This window comes from Xenopus laevis, chromosome 1S (genome assembly GCF_017654675.1).
Source record: "Xenopus laevis strain J_2021 chromosome 1S, Xenopus_laevis_v10.1, whole genome shotgun sequence".
Taxonomy (NCBI): domain Eukaryota; kingdom Metazoa; phylum Chordata; class Amphibia; order Anura; family Pipidae; genus Xenopus; species Xenopus laevis.
The window spans coordinates 170,235,046-170,249,501 of record NC_054372.1 but is presented as its reverse complement, the minus strand read 5'-3'; the positions used below and the strand labels follow the sequence as shown (position 1 = coordinate 170,249,501).

The following is a 14,456-nucleotide window of genomic DNA, read 5'->3' as shown; positions in this document are numbered from 1 at the left end:
AAAAACCCTGAATCGTATGATTTTATGGGAGTTGTTTCTGAATCGCTCTTTTTTTTTTCAGGCTTTTTTTTCTGATTTGACGTTTGGGCTAATTCCAGCGCAGACCACAGAAGCGTCAAAATAGGATAGGGACCTCTGCCATTGACTTATATACAGGTCTGGATTCAGGCTTTTTGATGCACCAGGCTTTAATAAATCTCCAAAAATTCGAGTTTAAAAAAAGTTTGAGTTTTGTCTCAAAAAGCCAAACCGGAGTTTAGTACAGTAAATAACCCACACTGTGTATGTACCTGCCTGGTCCAAAACAAAGAAAGGACAGAAGAAGCCTAGAACATGGTGACGAGGAACTTTTACAGAAATACCCTGGGCCAGTGTTGTTTTTAACAAGCAGAAGCACCAGCTTGGGGTATCAGGTAAGCGATTATAATCACTGAGGGGTGCCTAATATTTTGGCATTTTGTTCTCTTTTACTTAAACATTTTAATGGTTTAATCCAATTGCTATTTAAAGCAATGTCTAACTTTTTACTTTCTCTGCAATCCTGGCCTGACTCCTAAAACCATGTTGCCGGCCAGTCAAATTAATGGTCATTAAAAACGTAGAGGAGAACCTGCTCCTGTTACACTATTTTGAGTCAGTCCAAGAGAACAAACAAATACTCCTTTCTGAAAACCTCAGAAGCAACTTTTAGCTGGCAAATGGCATTGACAATGGCAATTAACTGATGACTTTGCATTTCATTATTGCACTTTGCACCCTCATTTTAAATGACTGCTCTATTGACATTTAACATTCATTTATTTTCATTTTCATTTTTTTGCAGGTCATTACTTCAGCTGCAAACATGGTATTGCTACAAAACAGACTGTTTTTAGAAAAGATTTCTAACTAGAGACTAATGAGCAGATTGTCTGTCATATTTTAAAATCTAATGGTTTCTATAATCATGAAAAAAAGTCAATAATATGTGATTGTTTTTGAGAAAACTCATTAGAGCACTTTTAAATATTGTGACAAGTACTGAACGGGTGCAGTCAGCCGTACTCAAGTAGCTCAGTATTGTCTATCGGGAGTAGAGATGTGTGAATAATTTTTTATCTGTACATAAAAGAATATTGAATAATGATACAACTGGAAAATTTACATTTTGGAAATGAAGACATTTCAATACAATAACCTACCCCCCACAATGTTTAGGGGTGGTTTTAATTTCTAGTGTCACTGGTTAGATTTGGGCTTAGACTGCATGACTCAACATGGCTTGGATATATTTTGAGTACAAGTATATGATCCCTTGGATCTCTTATCTGGAAGTTTTTTATTAAGAAAATTCCAAATTACAAGAAGGCCATCTCTTGTTTTAAGCAAATAATTCAAATTTTTAAAAAACATTTTTTATCTCTATAATAATAAAACGGTACCTTGTACTTGATGTTAAATAAGCTGCATTGATCCACATTGGTGACAAAACAATCCTGTTCATATTTAAATTATTCTAAGCAGACTTAAGTATGGAGATCCAAATTACCCAAAGATTGTTGTAAGGTATATTGTAATTTTGTAACTACCAATGTATATAATAATAAGTATAGTTATAGGTCTAATCTACTTCCATAGTCATCATCACCCAGATAGTTTACTTCCCTGCTTTTATCTCCTCTAGTCCAACTTTTTGTTCTTCCAGCCCTCCTACTTGCTTTCTATTTATCTTTCAGTCTGTTTTCCAGTTAGAAGTGGAAACCTGCACCAGCTGCTCCTGGATGGAAGTCTCAGCAGTACATTAGTAGTACATCTCCAGCAGGATTCCCCAACCTTTTTTTTTTACCCGTGGGCCACATTCAAATGTATAAAAGTTGCAGAGCAACATAATCATACAAAAAGTTCCTGGGCTGTGATTGACTATTGGTAGCTCCTATGTGGACTGAGAGCTTTCTGGATAATGGGTTTCCAAACAACTGATCCCATTCCCATACGTGTACTTTTCTCCAGTCCAGTTGTATAGCTACAACAGGCTTGTGCTGTTTTATTTTTTCCTTTAAAGGATAACTAAACCCTAAAAAATGAATATGGTTAGAAATGCCATATTTAATATACAGTACTTAATGTACCAGCCAAAGGTTTCAGCTTCTCAATAGCAACAATAATTCAGGACTTCAAACTTGTCACAGAGGATCACCATCTTGGTGCTATAGGGCTGTGTAGCAATTACAGGTAGTTGGACCCTGGTCTCACTGGGGAATAGACATTTGTGTACCTTTCCAGACACTCCAAAACAGGGGCACAGACAATTCAGTTCAGCACAAATGGTCTTTTGACAGTTTATTGGAAGCTTTTCAGTGAGACAAAATACAGAAAACAAAAAAAACCTAAGCGTGTCTGGCTATAACTAATACACAGGTACTTCCGTGACTAACCCAGGACAAGGGCCTTGTGCCCCAATCCCTTACAAAGTAACATGCACAAAATAAGTTTTTCCACACTTACATGGCAGATAGCACACGGAACAGCAGCCCCTGCTTTCCCAGAGGTTCTCTCTCTCTCTCTGAAAAACCCCAGCTTCTTTTCATAGGGAGCCAACCCCTGTGCAGCTGCAGCCTAATCACCATGCAGCTACCTGTCTGGGAACCAAATTCACCTGGAGCGGCCTACTGGACTGGAGGATTCACCCACCTTTGTCCATTGACTCCAGGGCTTCTTAAGACAGCTTTTACTTAAGCTGAACAAAAGTAAAATAAAACATTTTATTTTTCCCCATTGCAAAACAGACATTTGCTGAGGTTACCATACATAAGACAGGAATCTAGGGGAAACATACACTGCATCCCCAGTGCTTCTCTTACAGCTGACTATTAAATTCTGTGCTGCCATGTAGTATTTATCTAATCAGCCTGATATTGTGACATTTCTATGTGTACATATATTGTGAGGTGGCCCCTAAGCTCAGTAAGTGACAGCAGCACAGAGCATGTGCAGTGAATCAGCAGAAAATTAGATGGGGAGCTACTCGGGCATCTTCAGAAGCATATATCTTTACTGCTAAAGGGCTGTGGTTGCCTTGGGCTGGTACAGAATACAAACAGTTTCTGGAAACTAGTCCACCCAAATATGCACGGACTACACCCCCCCCCATATATCAATACATTTTCACAAATTTTTATTATGCGGAAAAAGTCACAATAAAATCATTAAAAAATAAATCCTACAATGTTTTTGGATTTTGTGCTCAAAATTTCTTTTGCAAAAGCTTGTTTTTTTTTTGGAAACCCAGCACAAATCTTCCAGTTGTTAACGGGAAATCTGCCATTAACTTCTACATGTTCTTGGTGTGACAACTCACCCTGGTAGTCTAGTGGGGGGACGGCAGGGACGCCTGCCGCCCCCTCTGCGGGGACGCCCGCCGCGTCAATCTTCAGTGCTGCAGGCTCCGGTTCCTTAGGGCGCGCGCACACGCCTCCTTATGATTTAAAGGCGCTGGCTTGATGACGCCAGCGAGCAATGGCACGAAATTTAAAAGGTATTAAAGGTATTAAACTTAGCTTTTGCTATTCTGATCCTGAAACCTGTTATTGACTACCTGTTGTGACCCCTGCCTGTTCTTGACGATTCTACTTTCTTTATCCTGACCCCCCGCCTGATATCCGACGCCGATTCTGCCTTATCCCTCTGATTGACTTCCTGGTTTGACCCATGCCTGCCTGACTTTGTTTGTTCTCTGCCTGCCCCGACCCAGCCTGATCAGATTACAATTTTATCTCACGACCTTGTACTGTGACCTTCAGCCCAAAGACTCTTGCCTTACAGTTGTGCCCCTCTGCTTGTCTAGAACCCCTCACATTGCTCCTCTCGTTTTAAGACCTGGCGGCATCTGAGTAGCTGAGGGCTCCTCCCGAAGCCAAAGGCAGCTGCTACAGACAGAAGCACGAGCAGAGACCAGGGTGCTTGGCATCGGTTCTAGTATTAGGGTGCCAACCGTTACACTTGGCTGGTCTGAGTTGGAGTACTATTTTCATCTGACTTTTAACACCACCAGACTTTAATAAATCCTGCAAAAATGTAGTTGTATTTTTTCCTCCAACCAGAAAAATTTGGAGCTTAATATATAACCCCCCCCCCATAATGTACAACATTTCTAGCCTACTTTTATAGTTACTCTTTAGTTCTCCTTTAAAGGAGAAAGTGAACATTTAAATCACTGGGGAGGGGGTGTCATACACGCACTAAGAAGTAAGTAATCAGGTAAGTGATTATAATTACTGCGTGGTGCATAACATTTGGCTCCCCAAGTGATTTAAAATTACTTCTCCTTTAAATGCACAGCATGTTCTTTTTACTATAAATTAAAACATGCCAATGTTGTTTTCACCAATAATATCAAAGGACTAAGCATCACACACTATAATTAAATAAATGTTTTATGTATCTGTAGTAGATTACATTCCAATAAAAATAAACTATCTAAAATACATTTGGCCACCCTGAGTGATGTGTTTACCACTGGTTATGACTTAAAAGCTAATATTGGGAATAATAAAATTATGCAAAGTGCAATCTAGAAGGGGAATACTGGTAATAGAGCAAATATGCGCAGCTTTGGGAGTCTTTTGTTCTTCTGTGTAATTTTAAGTGGTTTATTTTCTGTAAACAGTTGTCTTTTTCTGTGTAGTAATTATCTAAATATAATTAATGTACAGACATAATTGCCTTCAAAATAGTTTGCATTTGTCCCTAGGGGTATGATGCAATAACGAGCAAAAATGCTGTAAAATGGTGGCAAGCTCAGACGGCATTGGTGCTTTGTCTTGGGCTACTAATGTACATCAAAGTTCTACGTTGACGAGGAGTGCTGCTTAGGCCGCCACGGTGACACTCCCCATGTTAAGTAACAGTTATGGGTACAGGCTCACCCAGGTTTGGGGGGTGGATAGGGTGGGGTTTTTATTTCTGTTAACATACTGGCATTTGTTTCATCGTACTTCATTGAATTGTCTAGGCTACTGGGGTGACTCCCTTGGAGTCGCATACTGTGAATATGCAGTGACTGTTCTTTTCAAAACTTTTTATTAGACAGCAAAACAGTATATACTTTCCACATAACAAAGGTTTTTATGCATTCTTACATGTAGAAAGTGTATATCCTCCTACGCAGAGGGGATTATCTTCATAACATTCAAATGTAGTGAGAGCGAAGGAAAAACATTGGTTTCAGACACTCCACATAATTACACATCGGAAAACAATATGTATCGGCAATAAAGACTATGTATTCAAGAAAATAAAAGAAAAAGAAAAACTGAACAGTAAACTCAAGCAACCGTGTCCGTGGTTATTATACTATTGTCAGCTAGCTCTTGATTCAGAATTTGAAGCTACCTTAAATTCCATCATATAGGTTTCAATTCAGTACGAATCAACAAGCAAACCAGGTATTGAGTGATACAGGGGAATTGTAAAATTGTAAAGCATGCACTAGACAAAAATTAGCGTAGTCTGGCGTAATGCAGCCAGGGGTTCCAGACCTTAGTAAAGTTAGAATGGGTATCAGTAGATATACTCAATACTCTTTCATTTACCATGATCCAGTTCATTTTCATACGAAACATAACCATGGGAATAGAACTTTTCTTCCAAGAGGCGGCAATAGTTTGTTTCGCCGCTATAAAAATAAACTGTATCAATTTGCGATGATATTTGTCTGAAATCGGAATAGCAGTATTGAGCAAGGCTAGCATGCAGTGACTGTTCTAATGCTTTATAATGTAATCAACAATGGGGATAGTTAAATTGTTGTCCTGGAATGTACGAGGACTTAACTCCAAGTTTAAGAGAGCTTTAATTCTCAACCATGTCCATAAATTTAAACCTGATATTGTACTGCTTCAGGAGACCCATTTAACAGGTCAGAAGCTATTAGCCTTAAAGAAATTCTGGGTTGGCCATGTATATCATGCACCGTTCTCATGTTACTCTAGGGGGGTATCTGTCTTGGTCAAAAAATCACTGGCATTTGAATTGATACAGGTCCACATTGACTTTTATGGCCGTTATGTAATAATGCATTGTCTTATCAATAACCAAGCGTTGATTTTGGTACATGTGTATATTCCACCTCCATTCTCTATAGAAGTTTTACACACCATTTTTCAAAAGATAGCTGCATTCCCTCCTGATCCACTGTGTATGATGGGGGATTTTAACGCCACTACCAATCCTACACTGGATAGAACTTCAGCAGTAGATCCAGCAGCCCCGCAGCTAGTTAGATGGATGGAGGCAGTGGGCCTTTCTGACATGTGGAGAGAGAGACACCCCCAGGAAAAGCAATTTTCTTGCTATTCCTCCAGTTATGCAACTTTATCAAGAATAGACCTGGTGTTAGGCTCAGCAGACCTGGCTCATTTGGTCCACAATATTTCCTATCTCCCTAGGACACATTCTGACCACTCCCCAGTGTGGGTGGAACTCCAGTTAGGTTTACCCTCTGGTAGGAAGTTATGGCGCCTCTCCCCGTTATGGCTTTCAGAACAAGCAGTAGCAGAGGCCTGTGTGAAAGACTTTGTAGAGTACTGGGAAACTAATCAAAATTCAGCCTCACCTTTAGTACTGTGGGATGCTGCCAAGGCAGTATCTAGGGGTACATTAATTGCTGCCATACCATCCATACAACAAGAGAGGCTAAAAAGGCTGACATCAAAGCAGCAGAAAAAACATTACAGGAGGCAGAGCAGTCCTATTGTCATACCAAAACCAAAGAAAATCATGATACACTATCCAGGGCTCAAAGGGAACTAGACCTCCTTGTATCAGACAACACAAGGAATAAACTATTATATACCAGACAAAGAGGGTTTGATCTTGGGGATAAAAACAGTAAAACGCTTGCATATATGGCGAAGCTAACGGACCAGATTACAGTTATACCTGGGATTAGGAACCACAGAGGGGACCTAGTTAAGGAACCATTAGCTATGGCCAACGTGTTTGCAGACTACTTTAAGCAGATTTACTTTCCTCAACCAAGTAGCCAGGATACAAATGTTGACCGGTTCTGGGAGGGCATTGAGCTTCCGAAACTATCACCAGACGAAAGACAATTCCTTGATAACCCACTAACAAAGACAGATATCACATCAGCGATCTCAGATCTCCCAGCGAATAAAACACCCGGCCCAGATGGCTTACCGGCGGCTTGGTATAGACTACTAAACAATCAATTATCCCCCAGGCTGCTACATAGATACATTCACCCAAGCAACTCTGAACAGGGAACTTCCCCCCTCGTGTTACGGGGCAATAATAACTCTGATACTTAAAGGGATACTGTCATGGGAAAAAAACATTTTTTCAAAATGAATCAGTTAATAGTGCTGCTCCAGCAGAATTCTGCACTGAAATCCATTTCTCAAAAGAGCAAACAGATTTTTTTATATTAAATTTTGAAATCTGACATGGAGCTAGACATTTTGTCAATATCCCAGCTGCCCCTGGTCATGTGAGAATCGTAAGGACCCATACTCCTGTGAATCATACAGGCCTATATCTCTGATCAATACCGATGCCAAAATACTGGCAAAAATACTGACTAACAGACTAGGAAAAGTCATTACGTCCCTTATACATCCGGACCAAACAGGCTTTATGCCCAATAAAACAACTGCCATTAACCTACGACGTTTGCACACCCACATTCAATTGGCCAGGCAATATCAAAGTACTGGGGTAGTGGCATCATTGGATATTACCAAAGCATTTGACTTTGTCAATTGGTCCTATCTGTGGCAGGTTCTGTAGAAATTTGGTTGTGGTCCCAACTTCATTGCCTGGATCAAATTACTGTATAAAAAACCCACTGCCCAAATCCGGGTTAATACTAGTAGCCTTTTAACTAGGGAAGGGGACCAGACAAGGCTGTCCCTTATCGCCGCTTTTATTTGCCCCTTCTATTTGCTTTAGCATTGAAGCTCTAGCAGCAAAGCTAAGACAGACACCATTAGTCAAGGGAATCACATTAGGCAATATTGAAGAAAAGGTAGCCTTTTATGCAGACGATGTTTTACTTTTCTTGGAAAATACAGGTTCATCACTCTGTGCCGCGTTAGATATACTTGAGAGATTTGGGGGGCTTAGCGGCCTTTTGATCAATAAAACAAAATCAATATTATTTCCTTTAGGAAAGACCAATCTGACAGAAAGGAGCCTTGCTCTCACCCCGGTGAATAGTTTCCGCTATCTAGGCATAATAATTAGTGCAGACCCAACAGCATATATAGCTGAGAACCTAGACCCAATTTTAGTAAAGTTTAAAAACGCAATTCCACATTGGGTTAAACTCCTGCTGACACTATGGGGTAGAGTTAATCTCTTTAAAATGCTATATCTCCCTAGGTTTCTTTACCCACTCTGGAACGCACCGGTTTACATAACCGTCCCATTCTTTAAGAAAGTTAACAGCGAATTACTTTCATTTATTTGGGCCAATAAAGCACCTAGACTATCATGGCTCACACTTACTGCATCTAGGGATAAAGGGGGACTTGCCCTTCCACACTTGCAGAATTATTACTATTCGTCCCAACTATCTTATATTCATAACTGGTTTAACCCAGAAGACAGCAACTCACTAACAAATTTGCATGCAACAATTATGGGTTCTCCGGAAGCTATTCGTAATGCCCCGTATAGAAGGGGGGGGACCGACCTTCACTGCCGGGAGTACTTGCCACTCCTATTAAAGTGTGGACAAAGGTACAAGCTAATAGCGCTATCTCTTATTCTAAATTATCAGAGAAAACACCACTGTGGAGAAATTTGAATCTGCCACACTTGCAACAACTGCCGGATTTTCATTACTGGTCAATTATAGGGATCAGACACTTGGAAGACCTGTTAGTAGGTGGTTTCCTTCCCCTCACTGGAACAGCTAAAAACTAAATTTAACCGGCAGGACATACAACTATTCCGATATTTTCAATTGAGACATGCTTTCTATGCCCAATTCCAAACATACCAGATTTCACCAACGCAGCAGGCGTGGGAGGCCTGACTTTTGGATCCAGCCCCAGCCAAACTGGTATCACAGTTATACAGTATAATCCAGGCCTCCCAACCTGTGCCTTTTGACAAAGCCAAAAGGAAATGGTTGGTTACACTTCCCTCCCTAGATGAGGAACATTGGGAGAAGACTATAGACAACCTTTACTCGTTTTTAATTTCCTTAAGGGATAAAATGATCCAATTTAAGATGCTTCACCAAATATATATCACGCCCCAGAGACTTAAGGTTATGGGTAGAATAGAAGGGGCTAAATGTCCTAAATGCGGCAGAGGCAGGTTTCCTACACTAAATCTGGGACTGTCCCAAAGTAATAACATATTGGAGGGAGATGACTCGATATAGCAATGAACACCTGTCTCTCCCTGGAATCTGTACTCCTGAAGTCTGTATACTAGGTATAATTGATGAAGTGGTACCTTTACAAAAAACTAGAACATTACTATGCTCCATAGTATTTTATGCAAAAAAAACAATTATTATGAAATGGATGAGTCCTAATGCCCCCGCACTCCAGCAGTGGATTGATTTAATAAATGCCACCCTTCCCCTAATCAAGATGACCTATATTGCTCGGGGAACTCCTAACAAATTTGGGAAAATATGGACCCCTTGGTTGGATGTCAATCCCCAGGCTTCATTATCAGATTGCTAAACTCTGACTGCAAGTTGTGCTATTATGTGTTTGTGATGTGTCAGTCACTGTGTTATGATATCACTTGTACCCAGTCTACTCTATAAATGTCAAGTACGATGATTATTATTACTGTTTGTTTTTTTGATTTTCTTTTGTGTTTAAAATGCAAAAATAAAAAACCTTTTAAAAAAAATGGTGGCAAGCAAAAAGATGGTGGCAAGCTATAATGCTTTAAGTTATAGGATGTGACACAGCAAACCTTAACGGAGAATTAACCCCCCCACCCTGAGATTCAACAGCCCCCCTTCAACTGCCCTCAATCTGCCCTTTACCTCTCCCTCCCCGCACATTGCATAATGTAGAAAGATGCCCGTGCCCTGTTCAAAACGCAGAGTAGCGCAGCAGAGTTCCTCTGCATCATTTTCTGCCCACTCTTCTCTTTCACCAATACGGAGCCTGCAGGCGCATGCACAGTTGGGGCTAATCAGGAATCCGCTTCAACTGAGCACGCTCCTCCTTTGGATTAGGAATAAAGTTACCGTATATACTCGAGTATAAGCGGAGTTTTTCAGCATCCAAAATGTGCTGAAAAAGTCTACCTCGGCTTATACTCGAGTCAGTGGGCAGTAGCTGAGATTGCAGTCACCATTAATCATTCCTATACCAACAGTTCGCTTGGGGAGAGACTGCAATATCACACAGCGCCCTCTGTTGGTTATATGAAAGAATAACAGTGCGCCCTCTGTTGGTTATATGAAAGAATAAAAGTGACTGCAATATCACACAGCACCCTCTGTTGGTTATATGAAAGAATAACAGTGCACACTCTGTTGGTTATATGAAAGAATAACAGTGACTGCAATATCATCATCATCATTTATTTATTTATATAGCGCTGTCCAGATACGCAGTGCTTAATGTTGGTTATATGAAAGAATAACAGTGCACCCTCTGTTGGTTATATGAAAGAATAACAGTGACTGCAATATAACACAGTGCCCTCTGTTGGTTATATGAAGGATTAACAGTGATGGCAATATCACACAGCGCCCTCTGTTGGTTATACGAAAGATTAACAGTGATGGCAATATCACACAGCACCCTCTGCACATGGTATTGGGACAGTGGGACAATGCACACAGTAATCTGTGTCACCATCAACTTTGCAAAGAAGTCCGGTTGATCGCTGGGGGGTCGCTTTGGCGGAATGTGCGCTGCTGGGAGACAGGGCTGTAGTTGTGTCTAGGCTTATACTCGAGTTAATACGTTTTCCCAGTTTTCGTAGGTAAAATTAGGTACCTCGGCTTATACTCGGGTCGGCTTATACGGTAGATATGTATGAAAAAAAAAAATTATATATATATATATATATATATATATATATATATATATATATATATATATATATATATATATATATATATATGGTTAACAACATTTAAACAGGGAAGAACTGCTTAGCTATTCAGAACACTTAGAAGACCTTTGCAGTGTGAGACTGGTCTACCAGGATACCAGGAAAAGTTCTGGTGGGCCTCCCTATTCATGGTCATTCCTTTGTTGTACATGGGAACAAAGAGGAGAAATAGATAGAAATAGATAGAAGGATATATTAGTAGTAAACAAAAGAGACTAGAAGAATAGTTGAATTATTTTAATATTTGATCCAATATTGGTCTGATATTCTGACACAACTACAAAAGTTTCAGGCAAAAAATTGAAATAAACCCAAATTAAGTCAAAAATGTCTATATTCCATTTTGAAAAAAAAAAAAAAAACAACTCAAAACGCTGCATTAAAAAAACAAACTGCCACTCTCAGGTGTCCAGGTCTTTAAAGTCACATCATTAGGGGTTTGGGTTGGGTTTAGCCAAAAAAAAAGAAAAAGTTTTGGCCAAATATCAAAAAGATACCTTGATTCAGTGCATACCTATTTGTAATCTGACAAAATGAATTGGGAGTGGAAAAGTAAGACAATGTACTTGGTCTATAGTAAAACAGTGCTTTAGCTATCCTGATAGAAATATGAAAAGGAGTTCTAATTTAGTGATCTCCCTAAACAGGATGTTTTTGTGTCTTTATCCTTGTTACAAAGTTGCTTACTTGCATCCACTCTTCCTTTGGTACTTGGACGCACTTGCTCTACATGTGGTTTGTATGTGTGCATATCCCAGGGGGCGGCCCTTATTTTTTAAAATGGCAATTTTCTATTTATGATCTTTTAATAGAGACCTACATTGTTTGGGTGGTATAGTTTTCCTTTAAATATGAATAAACTCCAGCATTTCGTCTATTTTTATGACTTTTCGGCATACAGGATATGATGTCACTGACATAAGATTGTTGAGGATGTAGCTTCATCTTATCTATTTGGCAGGTATAACCTGATGAAGCTGTGTAATGCACTTCGATGAATTTGCGGAGTAACGTTCATTCACCTGAGCGAAAATTTACCTGGCGAAAGGACGGAAAACGTTGTTATCACTGAGCTCTTTTGCTAGTGAATAGCCCTCTACGTCTGTTAGTAAATTGCCAATGTCCCTGCCAATTGTCGTTTTCACAAATTTTCGCTAGCGACGGCCACTTCGCCCTTTAGTAAATCTGCCCCATAGAGTAATGCATTAGCGTTCCTTTGTGCTAAACCTTTTCTTTAATCCAGCAAGCAGTTTTTCATGTTTGTATTCATTACCTTTTGGCTATTACTGGTGTCCTAACAGTCCCTTTCTGTCTTGAACATGCCAGGTTGTATACCTAGGCACCTATTTGAATACACTGGAAAACAGGATGGATTTCTTACTAGAGATATAGCATTGAATGTTAGATGCTAGAATGGTTTTCTTAAAGCAGTTTTAATGGCAAATTAAAGTCAGGATTTCACAAAAAAATTGCTCACTCAAATCCCGTTGAACTGAGGCCAGCCTGGTTTCCTACTGTGCAGTTTAATGGCCCTTCACATCACAATGATCGCACATCACTTTAACAAGAAAATAATCAACAGAGATTGATTGCACTTGTTTTTTCATTTGTAAAATCCCAGTCTTGCTTAAACATTTGCCAGCAGGTTAAAAATAAAAATCAATTATCTTCGAATTTTGTGATGTCTTTGGCTTTTATATTTTCAGAAACTGACATGTGAAATCATCCAGCAGTGTTCCAATTCAGTAGGATATTGACGTGAAATAATTATTTATTATTAGATATACAAAAAGTGAAACACTACGGGGCACATTTACTTAGCTCGAGTGAAGGAATAGAATAAAAAATACTTCGAATTTCGAAGTATTTTTTTGGCTACTTCAACCATCGAATTGGCTACTTCGACCTTCAACTACGACTTCGACTTTGAATCGAACGATTCGAACTAAAAATCATTCGACTATTCGACCATTCGATAGTCGAAGTACTGTCTCTTTAAAAAAAAACTTGACTTCTAAAAACGTAGCCAAATACTCGCTATAGGCTCTAGGAGGTCCCCATAGGCTAACATAGCAATTCGGCAGGTTTAAGGTGGCGAAGTGTCGAAGACGAAGTTTTTTAAAGAGACAGTACTTCGATTTTCAAATGGTCGAATATACTTCAACCATGGAATAGGACACTACGACTTAGAATTTACTTCGACTTCCATTAGAAGTAAAAATAGTTAGAATATTCGACCATTCGATAATCTAAGTACTGTCTCTTTAAAAAACTTTGACTTCAATACTTTGCCAAATTAAACCTGCAGAAGTGCTATGTTAGCCTATGGGGACCTTCTACAACCATTTTCTAAGTTTTTGAAGTCGAAGTAAAAATCATTTGATTGTACGATAAAATTGTTTGAATTGTTCGAAGGATTTAATCCTTTGATCATTCGATTTTACTTCGACTGCAGAATAGCCACATTAGAGGTGTATTAATTTGTTCCTAAGTTTTTGTAATATCATTGGGAAGTTGAAATGGGGAGCCAACAAAAGTCATGTGAAATGTTGCTGGAGGCAATTGAGCAGGACATAGTATTGAAAGGATATCTTAGTGGTGTCCTGGGTGCATGGTAGAAAAGTATTGGTTTCTGTTTGTAATTTACTAAGGGGATTATTTATCAAAGTCCAAACTTATCTCAATATTTTCTGCTACAAACTCAGATCAAATCCACTTGGTTTCTTACACTTATTTATTATAAAATTCCCGGGAAAATTTGCTTTGTGGGAAAAAAATCAGATTTTCAAGATTTTTTCATCTAATTTTCACGAACCTCACGATTTTTTCGGAATTTTCAACCGAAAACCTCTGGGTGATTTTTGCATTCAGAGTTAAGTAAATAAACCCCTATGTATAAATAATATTTTAGGGATTTGCATGTGTTTCTTATCAGAAATCTAAGCAAAAGGACCATGACATTATTGCTATTAGATGCTCAGCCTGGTACACATTGGGCTCAAATGTGCTTATAAGCTCCAGCAAATTCCACAGCACTATACAATTGGGAAGAACCCAAACCGTATGACAGAGAAGCAAAAAAAGAGGGCCTCGTTCATGAAAGCTTACCTTTCAGTGAATTTCAGGTTCTACTAGTGGTTATTTGGGCTAATATCCGTGCCTTATTTTTAAAGTGCTTGATACATATTAAGCTTCAAGATTTTGTTAATGAATTTTGTGGTTTCCAAATCATAATTTCAGATGTCACACAATCAAATTTTAATTAAAGTCATTACTGAATTTAATTTTTTTCTAGAATTGTAAACTCTTTCATTCTTTTTTGGACAATATCCAGGAAAGCCGCTAACCATTTT

The 14,456-nt window shown here is 39.1% G+C and overlaps 1 protein-coding gene across 2 annotated transcripts in view; it reads left to right on the top strand.

The window, feature by feature from the left end:
* LOC108707246 (ras-specific guanine nucleotide-releasing factor 2-like) overlaps nucleotides 1-14,456 on the top strand; it is a 166,386-nt gene that overhangs the window by 44,107 nt on the left and 107,823 nt on the right. The gene's annotated exons all lie outside the window — the stretch shown is intronic.